The sequence below is a fragment of the Tenrec ecaudatus genome, chromosome 12 (genome assembly GCF_050624435.1).
Source record: "Tenrec ecaudatus isolate mTenEca1 chromosome 12, mTenEca1.hap1, whole genome shotgun sequence".
Classification (NCBI taxonomy): domain Eukaryota; kingdom Metazoa; phylum Chordata; class Mammalia; order Afrosoricida; family Tenrecidae; genus Tenrec; species Tenrec ecaudatus.
Window position 1 is genome coordinate 96410837 of NC_134541.1, and position 12394 is coordinate 96423230.

Consider the following 12394-nt stretch of genomic DNA (forward strand, 5'->3'; position numbering starts at 1 on the left):
GCACACTCTGTCCCCAAAGTCTATTTTCGGTATTCCCTGTGGATTTCATTGCTTTGCTCCCCTTGCTCTCGTCTTGTATGCCCTTAGTGATTCGAAACAGTGTGATGGGTTCAGATCAGGCACAATTCCCCACCGTGTCTCCATTGTTGATCCACGTCATGCTATGATTCACTGAGGGACATCATGCCTCGTAGTCAGGTCGGCCCTTTGGTTCTCTCTGTGCGTTGTCTGCGCTGAGCAGGAATATCGTCCTCGGGCTTGGTAGGCCAGGATGTTTTACCCTCATTCTCCATACCACTTTGTTTTTCCTCAGTGCTCTAATCAGAAGTGCCCCTCTCCCCAAGATGTAGCTCCAGTGCTGTCCTTTGAAGTGCATTCTTCTTGTGGGGCGGGTGGTCCATATGGTGGGGATTGGGACCCGCCCTGCAGAGCTCTCTATTGGTTCTCTGGTAGGTGCCCCTATGTTGTATTCACATTATGGCGCATTGGGTTGAAGCCTGGAGTATGCCCCTCTCCTGTGGAGGTCTAAATAATACCCTCCCCTTGGGTGTGTTAGTGCCCTGCTCCTGCCTTCCCATGTCTTTTTCCCCTCTCTTTCTTTCCCCCTCCTAGTTAGTGGTCTGCCTGGATTGGGTTTTGCTCCTGCCATAGTACTTGGATCTCAACCCAGGGATGTATGTATATAGGCACTTTTCCGCTAGGCCCATATTTTTTTAAGCTTATGTCAGTGGACTCATGTACTTGTGCTTTTGTCCTTGACTTACTTCACTAAGCATGATTTCCTACAGTTGTTCCCATGCGGCAATGTGCTTATGTGTTCATCACTGCATTTTAGGGATGTGTAGTACTCCATTGTATGTATGTACCATAGTTTTTGATCCATTCGTCTCTGATGGAAATTTGGGTTTTTTTGAACTCCTTGCAATTGTGAACTGTGCCGCAATGAACATTGGAGCACAGATGTCTGGCCGTGGTTTGTTTCTTGCCTCTTCTGGTTATGTGCCCAATAGGGGCATTGGTGGGTCGCATGATAGCTCAATCACCATCTATTTTAGATACTGCCAAATTGATTTCCATAATGGCTGCACATAGCCACAGGTCCACCAGCAGTGGATGAGAATTCCTATCTCACCACAGCCCCTCCAACACGTGTTCCTTTGTAATTTTTAATTGGGCTATCTTTGAGGGTATTAGGTGGTATCTCAGTTGTTTTAATTTGCATTTCTCTTAGGACTAATGATCAGAGATGAAACTAATGGGAACAATGGTTCTGGGGGGGATACGGGAGACAGAGAGGGGGGAGAAAGGAAATGGCGGGGGAGGGGTGGAGGAACAACCTAGGGACAAGGAAACAACAAGTGAACGAAAATCAATGGAAGGAAGTTTGTAGGATGCCCAGTGGGGCTCAATCAAGGGCAATGGAGCAGTTAGGAATTACTAAACCCAAATGAGGCCGAACGTGATGGTGGGACAAAGGGAAGTAAAAAGGAAGCAGAGCAAAGGACCAGGAAGCAAAGGATATTTACAGAAACCTAAGTATAGATTTGTACATAGGTAAATATATATATATATATATATATATATATATATATAATGTGAGGTGAATATTACTATGTACTCATATCTATATGTTAAGAATTAGGGTTGCAGATGGACATTAGGCCTCAACTCAAGTATTCCCTTAACACAAGAGCACTTTGTTCTAACAATCCAGCATTCTGTGATGCTCACCTTCCCAACTGGATCACTGAAGAAAAAATGGGTGCATAAGCAAATGTGGTGAGGAAAACTGATCGTGTCGTGCTATCAAAACTTATAGCGGCTAGGGTCTTAAAGGCTTGAAGATAAACAGAAGCAGCAAAGCCCACATGGAAGAAGCACACCAGCCTGTGTAATCATGAGGGGCTGATGGGATAAGCAGAGGTCCTCAAACTACGGCTCGCAGGCCACACAGGGCCCACGGGCCACACGTGGCCACGTGAGGACATTTTTCCGGCCCTCATGGTGTTTTTGCCCCATTTTGTTTTCTACTTCGAGATAAGATATGTGCGGTGTGCAAAGGAATTTATTCACAGTTTGTTTGTTTTTTTTAAACTATAGCCTGGCCCTCTGACAGGTCTGACAGAAAGTGAACTGGCCCCCTGTTTAAAAAGTTTGAGGACCTGATAAGGTATCAGGCATCTAAGACTCAGAATAAAACCATACCCAATGTGAATGAGGGGGGGGGCATGGAGTGGAGACATAATACCCATCTGTAGACAATTTTACATCCCCTCAAAGAAGGGTCCCAGGGAAGAGATGAGCCCGTCAGGGTTCCGTATAGCGCCAATGAAACACACAGCTTTCCTCTAGCTCTTTGGTGCTTCCTTCACCCCCTATCATGACTTCAATTCTACATTACAAATTGGATTAGACCAGAGCATGCAAACTGCTATAGATCAGAGGCTGCAACAGAGGGAATCCAGGAGAGATGAACCCCTCAGGGTCAACAAGAAGGGTAGAGATATCAGGAGGATTAGGGCAGAGTGGGGGGAGAAAAGGGGAAATAATCACAAGGATCACTCTATATCCCTCTCCCAGGGGGACAAATAACAGAAAAGCGGGCAAGGGACAAGGGAGGATGATGTAAGATAAGGAAAAAATAATCTATAAATGATCAAAGGTTCATGAGGGAGGGGGAAAATGCAAAACTGATATGAGGAGCTTAAGTGGAAAGAGAATGCTTTAAAAATGATGATGGGAGCGTATGTGCAAATGTGCTTGACACATTGGAGGTATCTATGGATTGCGTTAAGAAATATTACAGCTAAGTAGGGTGCGAGGTAGTACCGATGAAGAACACAGCTCTCCCCCAGATCCTGGATGCTTCCTCCCCACAACTACCATGATCCGAATTCTACCTTGCAGGGCTGGATAGGGCAGAGGCTGTACACTGGTACATATAAGGGCTGGAGGTACAGAGAATCCAGGGTGGAGGATACCTTCAGGACCAAGGTTGTGAGGGATGATGCTGGGAGAGTGGAGGGTGAGTGGGTTGGAAAGGGGGAACTGATTACAAGGATCCACATGTGACCTCTTCCCTGGGAGAGGGACAGCAGAGAAGGGGGGAACGGAGACTCCGGATAGGGCAAGGTATGACAAAATATCGATGTATAAATTACCAAGGGCACATGAGGGAGGGGGGAAAGGGGAGGGAGGGGGAAAAAAAAGAGGACCTGATGCAAGGGGCTTAAGTGGAGAGCAAATGCTTTGAGAACGATTGGGGCGGGGAATGTATGCATGTGCTTTATACAATTGATGTATGTGTATGTATGGACTGTGGTAAGAGTTGTATGAGCCCCTAATAAAACGTTTAAAAGAAAAAAAGAGAAATCCATATTTGTCACACTGTCTGCAGCACCAGGCCAGGCGCAGGGGCGGTGGAGGCTGTGGCGAGGGGGCTTGAGAGCGAGGCTCTGGCCCTGCGCAGGCCCAGGCCAGCGGCGGCTGGGAGGGCGAGGCCCGCTGACCTGCAGGCCACGAGCGGTGGCGGCGGCGGCAAGGGAAGCAGGGGTTCCTGGGAGGCGCAGCGTCAGGCCCTGGCGCGCGCCCGCCGCCCTTTCCCAGCGCAGCGGCCGCCCGCGCAACTTGTGGCCAAAGTTTGGCCCCAGCCTCCGGAGTGCGCGGGGCGGCCCGCGAAGTTGGCTGCGGCCCCCGCCGCGGCTCGGGCCGGCCCATGGCCCGCGTGCCCCCGCCGGAGCCCCTGGGCGGCCGGGCGCCTGCCCCCGGGGCCCCCAGGCCTCGCCGCCAGTGCGTCTCCCCTGGCCGCGGGCCCGCGCACGCGTGGGAAAGTTGGCCTGGAAACGGCCTGACCAGTTTCGCTGGCGCGCGGACAGGTCGCAGAAGTTGGTGCTGCAAAACTTTTTTAGGGGGTTCCGCGGGAGCCCCCCTTGCGTCGGGACCGGATGGGCGCCGGCTAGCGACCCCTAGGACGAGAGAGGTCCCCCTGAGCGACGCGCAATGGGGCCGCCCTGGCCCCGCGGCCCGGGGGCTATGGCCATGGTGGCCGGAGGCTTGGGCGGCCCCAGCAGCGGTGGAGACGCGAATGGCGTGGACAAGGCGGGTGGCTACCCGCGCGCCACCCACCGAGGAGGACTCGGACTCGCCCCCGGGCGCCCAGATAACCTGTGTGCGAGCTGGTGGCGCGGCTGCTCTTCAGCACCGTGGAGTGGGCGCGCCAAGCGCCCTTCTTCCTGGAGATGCGGGTGACCGACCAGGTGGCCCTGCTTTGGCTCAGCTGGAGCGAGCTGTTCCTGCTAAACCCGGCGGAGGCGGCCCTGCTCCTGCACACTGCGCCTCTGCTGGCCGCAGCCGGGCTGCACACCGCTCCCATGGCCGCCGAGCGGGCGGTGGCCTTCATGGACCAGGTGCGCGCCTTCCAGGAGCAAGTGGACAAGCTGGGCCGCCTGCAGGTGGACTCGGCGGAGTATGGCTGCCTCAAGGCCATCGCGCTCTTTACTCTTGATGCCTGTGGCCTCTCAGACCCAGCACACGTGGAGAGGCTGCAGGAGAAGGCGCAGGTGGCCCTGACCGAGTACATGCTGACCCAGTACCCAGCCCAGCCCCAGTGCTTCGGCCGCCTGCTGCTGCGTCTGCCTGCCCTGCGTGCCGTCCCAGCCTCACTCATCTCTCAGCTGTTCTTCATGCGCCTGGTGGGCAAGACACCCGTTGAGACGCTGATCCGAGACATGCTGCTCTCGGGGAGTACTTTCAACTGGCCTTAGGGCTCCGGCCAGTGACCGACCTCCAGCGACACAGATGCTCGGGGTCCCCAGGCCAAGGATAGGGACAGCCTCCCCAAGTGGCTAACCAGAACCATGACTAGGGCGAAAGATCATTATGTAATATGCAGTAGCCCTTAGTGACCCTGGTTACAATTTGACTCGGAGGCTACTGGACTTCCGAGCCTTACAAGCCTGGAAGGTTTATTTCAGGCACAGCAAGCACATGCCTCGGCGGTGCTGACTTGCGTTCTGCACCTGGATAGGCACCTGAAGTCATTTGGAGAGGATGTCTATGTAAGTTGGTTTTACATAAATTTCTGTGCTGGATTCCTTGTGCTTGTGGATTTTCTTGTCCTTCTTGGTTTGCTGTTATTTTACTACTGAGTTGGCTTTTGTGGTTTTCTTCATTTTGATGGGGTTTCTTTCCTATTTCTTACGACATTCCCTTGATAGTTATTTTCTTATCTAGTGTAAGATGGTCATGTTTCTCTTGTGTACTGCTTGCCTTCCTCTCCATACAGTTTCTTTGCATGTACTTTTCTCCCCCTATTTGCTTCGTGTTTGTCTCCATTGCAGATTGATATCTGTAGCTCTCTCTTTTCAGTCTTGTGTCATATTTGCAGAGCTGCTTCACCTTGGTTACTGTCTGGTGGGGACTGCCTTGCTCATTGATCTCAGGTTTATGTTTGCTCTTCCTTTTGATTCTCCATCCATAGAATAGCCTTCGTATTTTTTTATAACTCATTCCGCTGCTTTGGATTTCTGGAATTCTCCTTGACTGAAAATGCCCTTATTTCTTCTTCATATTTTGCTGGATTTAAGATCCTTGCTTGGCAGTTATTTCTTTTAAAGTTTCATATATGTTGTCACGTTGCCTTATGCCTGCAGAGGTTTGTTGAAGGAAAACAAACAAACAGAAAACCACACTCAGCTTAATTGTTTGCTTTCCCTTTGCAGACCCCCTGCTGGGGCTGCTTCCATAAATGTGCTCCTTACAGTTCTGCTCACAGGCGTGCCCTCATGGCTCTCAGATTTTGCGTCCATGGCTTTATTCTGAGAAGTCCACTCTCCCATGCCATTTTCCCTGAGCCTTTGGATCCCTCTCCTAGGGAATGCTACTGTAGGTCTGATACGTCTGCTTGACTTACTGTAGATGGCCAACCAATGAATGACTACATCAACCCCGCAAGCTCCAATACTGGACAGAGAATCTGTGCTGAGTGGGCCATATCAATAAACTGAGACTTATCAGAGTTTATGTTCCTTGCACAATAATCGCACAACCTTTATAACGATCCTGACACATAGTCTGCAGGTTTCTGTCTGCACAATTAAGGAATTCTAGAATATTTTTTTGGGGGGTAGAGCATAGCTGTTCCTGGCCCAACATCTGGGCTTCGCTTTGGGGACTTGCTATGAGTTAAGTCTAGGTAGAGGTCTGGAGGCCATAAACCGTGGGAGGTGTTTCCTGGGCCCATGCAGCGGTGTCTTGCTCCAGATACAGCCTAAGCACCATTATCGGCACACATCCCAAACTCAGTCATTTGGACGCATGGGGACCCTACAGGACAGAGTAGACCTGCTCCTGTGGGTTCTGAGACTGTAATTCTTCATGAGAGAAGAAAACCTGGTCTTTTGTTAGGGGAGCTGCCCTTGGTTTGACCTTTCTGCTCTTGTGTTTTGTAGCACAGAGGATGATCACTGTGCCATCAGGGCCAGGGATGAAAACACCTTCTTGGTTCGTAGTGATAGATTTCTCAAAACTTACCGAGAGATGTGGGGTATGTACAGTAGCTTTAGGGCTTGCATCAGACATCAGAACCAATTTAGACAACTCATCTTTTCTCATTCTGTTTCTTTAGAACCTCTCCTGGTCCCATCAAGTCAACTCTGATGCAGAACAACCCTCTACAACAGGGTAAGCTTCCCCTCTGTGTTCCAGAGACGGTAATTCATTATTGCATTAAAATGTTTCTTCCTTTTGCTGTGGTGTAACACGTGGTTTTGAACTGTTGACCTTGACCTTAGCAGCCAATGCATAAGCGCTCTGCCACCAGGGTTCTCTAGAGAAGCAAGACCAAGGATACTTGTATGATACATGTATGGACAAATAGAGATTTATATCCACAATTGCCTAAACAGCTATAGAAGCAGGTAAGTCCAGTTTGGTTCAAGTTCATCGGTCATATATAAGCGGGAGACTTCTCCTGTCTCATAGAGCTACGGGAACTGATGGACATGAAAGAGGAAGATGCAGGAAGAGGGTCTCGGGTGGGGAAGGCAGCGCTGCGTGAATCTGAGGTGGGATGAATCAATACAAGTTGACATTCCACTGATGGTTAGTGTGATCAGTAGGTGACCTAACAGGAAATTGACAAACCAGATGTAGAATCCAGAAGTGGACAAAGGGAAATGGGCAAGACAAAGCACGCTTCTGCACAGGATTCCTCTTATAATAGAGACGACAACCCAGAAGAGGGCTCATGGGACTTACACCTGATTGATAGGTTGGACTCTAACTCTATTTTCACACAAACAGGTCCAGCTGACAGAAATTCTAATGATCACAGATGAGAAAGAGAACGTTCAAATGTGGTGCACAAAAGGAAAATTAGGACCGCCTCATTCCTCATAAGACACGATGCTTTCTCATTGTCTTTTCCGATAAGAGCAGAACTTTGTGTATCAGCAATTGACGCCGTCTGGCACTTCTGAGTGATGTAACTCTCTCTCTATATGTATCTGATGAATTGACAACTGATGAAAGAGTAGATAGTTGATGGTCCTATGACATTCACATTCAACATCAGAAACCAGCAAGGCACTGTGATCTTGTAACTTGGTTTAGTAGGGAAGCACAAAGAGCTTATGTTTGGGTATAAGATCCCATTTGGAATCTTTACTAGCAAGTTAATTGGATTGACCTTATTACTCTGTGTGTAGATCTATTCACACAAACACTGCGAAAGCACCTTCTTTTGTTGACCCTCCGATTCTTCTTTCATTCGTTAAGCACAACTTAACTGCTCAAATGTTCCTGAAATTAGAATTTTATTGAAGAGTAGTATTTTTCATTTTTCTCTCAGCTCTGCCAATAGTGGTGGGTGGGTCAACAAGAAGAAAGTCCATTCGTGCTACAACTCCAGAAATATCTGGTGATTAGAGCTAACTGCATACCTCTGAAATCAGAGGTAAATACTGGTTCTGAAACTTGAGGACATAAACAAGGCTCCTTCTACCAGGAAAGAAAAGAACACACTGCCATCCCGGAAGAGATTGTGGAAATTGTAACGTTGTAGCAGAAGCTTACAATAATAAAATGAAACATGATAGTAAAACAAACTCCACTGGAAGGAAAAAAGCCAAAAGAAGATGAAAATTGATGAGATAAACCAAAATTATTTGAGGAACAATCTACTACGTCCATTTTATTTATTATTTTTAGTAGGTTCATTTTCCTTCATTTCCTTGAATGAGAGTTTTAGACAGGAAAGTCACAGGCAATATAGTTCAATGCAAAGCAGAAGAATTGTAAGCAAAAACGTTAAATTAGTAGAGATGACCAACAATTCAGTTGTAGTAAGAAGCTATTACCATCCATCCCTAGGAGGTAATGACAATGCTATGTGGTGATGTTACTTAAGCCCAGGGGCTGGAAGCCCATATCCAGTGTTGAAATCATGGGGTCAGAACTGGAAGCATAGCGCTGTTTACCACTAGCAGTCTACACAAACAAACAAACAAACCAAAACATCCACAATGAAACTTGTTGAATTGAACTAGAACTCTAAGAGACTATATGAGAAAGACCAACAGTAAAAAAAACTTGATCAGAACAAACTGTGGGTAGCACCGTGAAGAACGGGAATTCCAGAACACTTCCCTGTGCTCGTGCAGAACCTGTGCCTGGTTCAAGAGGAAGTCACGAGAGAGAACAAGGGCACACTGTGTGCTTTAACATCATCAAAGGTTTGTGTCAGGCCTGCATCCTCTAACCCTACTTACTCAGTTTGTGTGCTGAGCAAGCACTCAGAGAGGCTAGATTACCTGAATAAGCCTGCACATCAGGACTGGAGGAATCTTTATTAATACCCTGTGCTATGCAGGTGACAACCTTGTTTGGCGAAAGTGAGGGGGATTCAAACATTTGCTGATGAAGTTCAAGGGCAGAAGCCTTCAGCATGGGTTACAACTCAATGAAAGGAAAACGTAAATCTTCATAACTGGACCAATATGTAGCAGGGGATAAATGGAATAAAATGTGAAGTTGGTAAGGATTTCATCTTGCTTGGATCCATAATCAATACTCATGGAAGCAGCCGTCAAGTGACCAAGCTACACTTTGTTTTGGGTCAATCTCTACAACCCCTGTTTAAAGCATTGAGAAGCAAGGATTATACTCTGAGGACTAAGGTGGGCTTGACCTAAACCAAGGTCTTCCCAATGGTCTACTCTGCATGTGAAAATTGCACATTGAAAAAGGAAGACCAAAGAAAATCCAACGCACTTGAACCGCGGTGTTGGAGAAGATTATTGAACGTATATGGACTGCCAGAAGAACGAACAGACCAATCTTGGAAGAAGGACGGCCAGAATGCTCCTTAGAGGCAAGGATGGTGAGTCTTTGTCAAACCGAGGAAGGCCGTAGAGGAGATTGCGAGATTGATTGGCAGTGACTGTGTCACTGCGAACTCCACCCTACGAACAAGTGGGAGGATGGCACAGGAAGGACCAGGTGGTGTGTTTCCTTCTGGGGAGCTGGGAGTAGGAATGACTTGATGGCCCCTGACAGCAACATCAACTACAGAACAATCTCTCAAACAAGATATTGAAGAAAAGTATAGGTTCATTTATGTAACCTTCAAAATCGGACCAAAATTCAACATCAGAGAGGCATCCATCTACACTCAGTGATTATTAGAAATGGCAGGATAGTGCCTCACTCCAGTGGAGAGAGATGAGGTGAGTGGTTTCAGGAATATTTAAATGAGAACAAATTTTCAAAACAGTTCTTATATATTTTGTTTCCCCTAAGCAAATAACACAAGACAATATTAATTTTATACCAATATGAAAAAATTAAAATACAAGCTCACAGCCTACATATGTAGAGAAATAATTGAAAACATTGACCAGCTTTAGAACAGGGGACTGGAAGTATGTGTGATTAAGAAGGAAAATGCTGATCTTTCTTTGAAGTTTTCTGTTGTCTATGACTTTATTGAATCTCTTCAAATTTCTTTGGAAAAAATTAAGAAGCCCAAATAGTTTATAAATAATTCTTCACTGTAGATTCTTGAGTCACTGCTACAGTTCAAAGTGCATGTCCAATTCTCATTTTTCTAAATCGACTAACTTTGTATTTAATTTTTAATGTGTTTCCATTTTAAGATTATTTCTTTATCTTTTAATTTTAGTATTTTAACATTTTATTAACATATAACTCATACATCACACACATTAGTGATTCAAACATCAAGAATTGTGCGATCTTTGCCACAATCCACGTTGGAGTATTTTCAACATTCTTGCATCCATCAGTACTAGCATCTCCTGTCCCCCTGTGTCTTCTAGTGTAGTCAGAGAAACCGATTGAGCTATATGTTTACCTATCCAGAATTTCTTATAAAAATCATACAAAATGGGAAAATATAGCAACCATAAAATAGAACCGAACAGTCTCCTTGCAAAAGTAATTAAAAACTAGGACAGGTTAAAAATGGGTCAAAAGCAAGGATCAACCTTGAAGCCCCTCCCAGGGAGACAAAGAACAGAAAAGTGGGTGAGGGGCGATGGAGGACGATATAAGATTTGGACAAAATGATCTGTAATTTATCAAGGGCTCATGAAGGAGATTCCCAGGGGAAGTGGGGGGAAGAAATGGGGAGCGGATATCAGGGGCTCAAGTGGGAAGAGACTTGAAAGTGATGATGGCATTTTTAGGTGCAAATGTGCCTGACACACTGGAGAAATGTATGGATTGTGATAAGAGATTTAAGAGCCCCAATAAAAGTATTAAAAAATGGATCAAGGGGGGAAAATGTTAATATCTAAAATAATTAAAAGCAATCTGCAGCAGGGGTCAGAAAACTCTAACTTATAAGTTCTATGCAGCTCCTTCAGCAAGGATATGTGACTATGATGTAAAATTGAAAATGAAGATAACACCATGATACTTTCATTTATAGTATTACTTAAAATTTTCCTTATTTATAAATATATTTTATAGCTCTTGAATAATTTTTAAATTATTGTTATGTACCACGATGGCTAATGAATATAAAAAAATTTGTTGACCCCTTATCTCAGTGATTCACTTTCCAATTCACCCTGTCTGTGGACCAGATTGTTTACACGGGTATTCAATCAACTGAGGGAATTAACTAGAGGCTCAACGCACAGAAGGTCTACGCAAACGGAGGGGGCTTTCACTGTCATCCTTAGCCTTCTGCTAACCAGGTTTTCAGAATTTAAACTCTAATATAATTCCCTCCTCTAATCTTAGAGTCTACTATTCCAAATCCTTGGATCACACGACTACTTTGGCACTTCACCTAGATGGTTGCTTGTTAAGACAAGTTGTTAAGACACTACATGCTAGATGCTATTGTTGCTGATCACAGGGCACTATCTGATTTCTTCCCCCACACTTTTCTCTAGCACCCAGCTCTTCAGTGATCACTTCATGAGTTTAAGTATGGAGCCACAGTGTAATAACAGTTCTTCGATAAGGGTTTATGGTTAATGCCATATGGAGTAACGGAGACTGAGTGTTTACAGGAGCTGAGACCACCAAATCTTTCTCCTTTTGAAAGGTCTATGGACATAAATTGACACACGTTTTCTTAACTGCCATCCTGGCCACAACTGACTGAGCCCAGGCTTGGCATAATCTGACGTACAGGTTGCTCTTGTCAATTTCTGTGGAGGTGATTCCAACTCATGGCAACTCACATGTGGAGCATAACTGGTCTGGGGTTTTCAAAAGTCTGTTCTTTCAAGACCAAGTCACCAGGTCTGTCTTTGGAGGCTCTCTCCCCAACCTTGTGGCTACGAGGTAGATCATTTGTGCCACTCAGCCACCAAATCTGTAAGTTGGCCAGAAACCCTTCATCAATTCCTTGTGATAGAGAACTGGTTGACTTCAGGCAGCAATGCTGAAGCACAATAATGCGTGAGAGAGGGATGGCTCTGAACCAGCAAAAGCCAAGGTAAAGAAGAGACTGCAGGTGTAGCCCACCAAAGGCTGAGCCCTCTTCCCCACTTGAAACATATTTCCTTTATTATATGTAAATTTGCCTCCCAAAAGTGTTTTTTCTTAAAATCAGCACACTGTTGGGTGCTGATCAGTTCAAACATTTTCTCTAACAGAACAAACAAATGATACACAATTGGTGGCAAGTTGGGTTGCAGTTGCAATGGGGCCCCCAGAGTCCTGAAGGTTAGAGGAACCAAAGAGCTGCAATGCAAATTCTCATGACTGAAAACCAACATCACCGCCATTGAGGTGATTCACCTGCTGGCAATCCGACAGGACAAGGTAGAATGGCCCCTGGGTTCCTGAAGCTGACTCTTCACAGCAGGCCGTAGCCTTCTCCTTCTCCCAGCTAACAGGATGATTGTCACAGGAC

At 46.2% G+C, this 12394-nt stretch overlaps 1 pseudogene; it reads left to right on the forward strand.

Annotated features, from left to right (window-relative positions):
• Nucleotides 1-3999: 3999 nt before the first annotated feature.
• LOC142422758 (nuclear receptor subfamily 2 group F member 6 pseudogene) lies at nt 4000-4763 on the forward strand (annotated as a pseudogene).
• Nucleotides 4764-12394: the final 7631 nt, after the last annotated feature.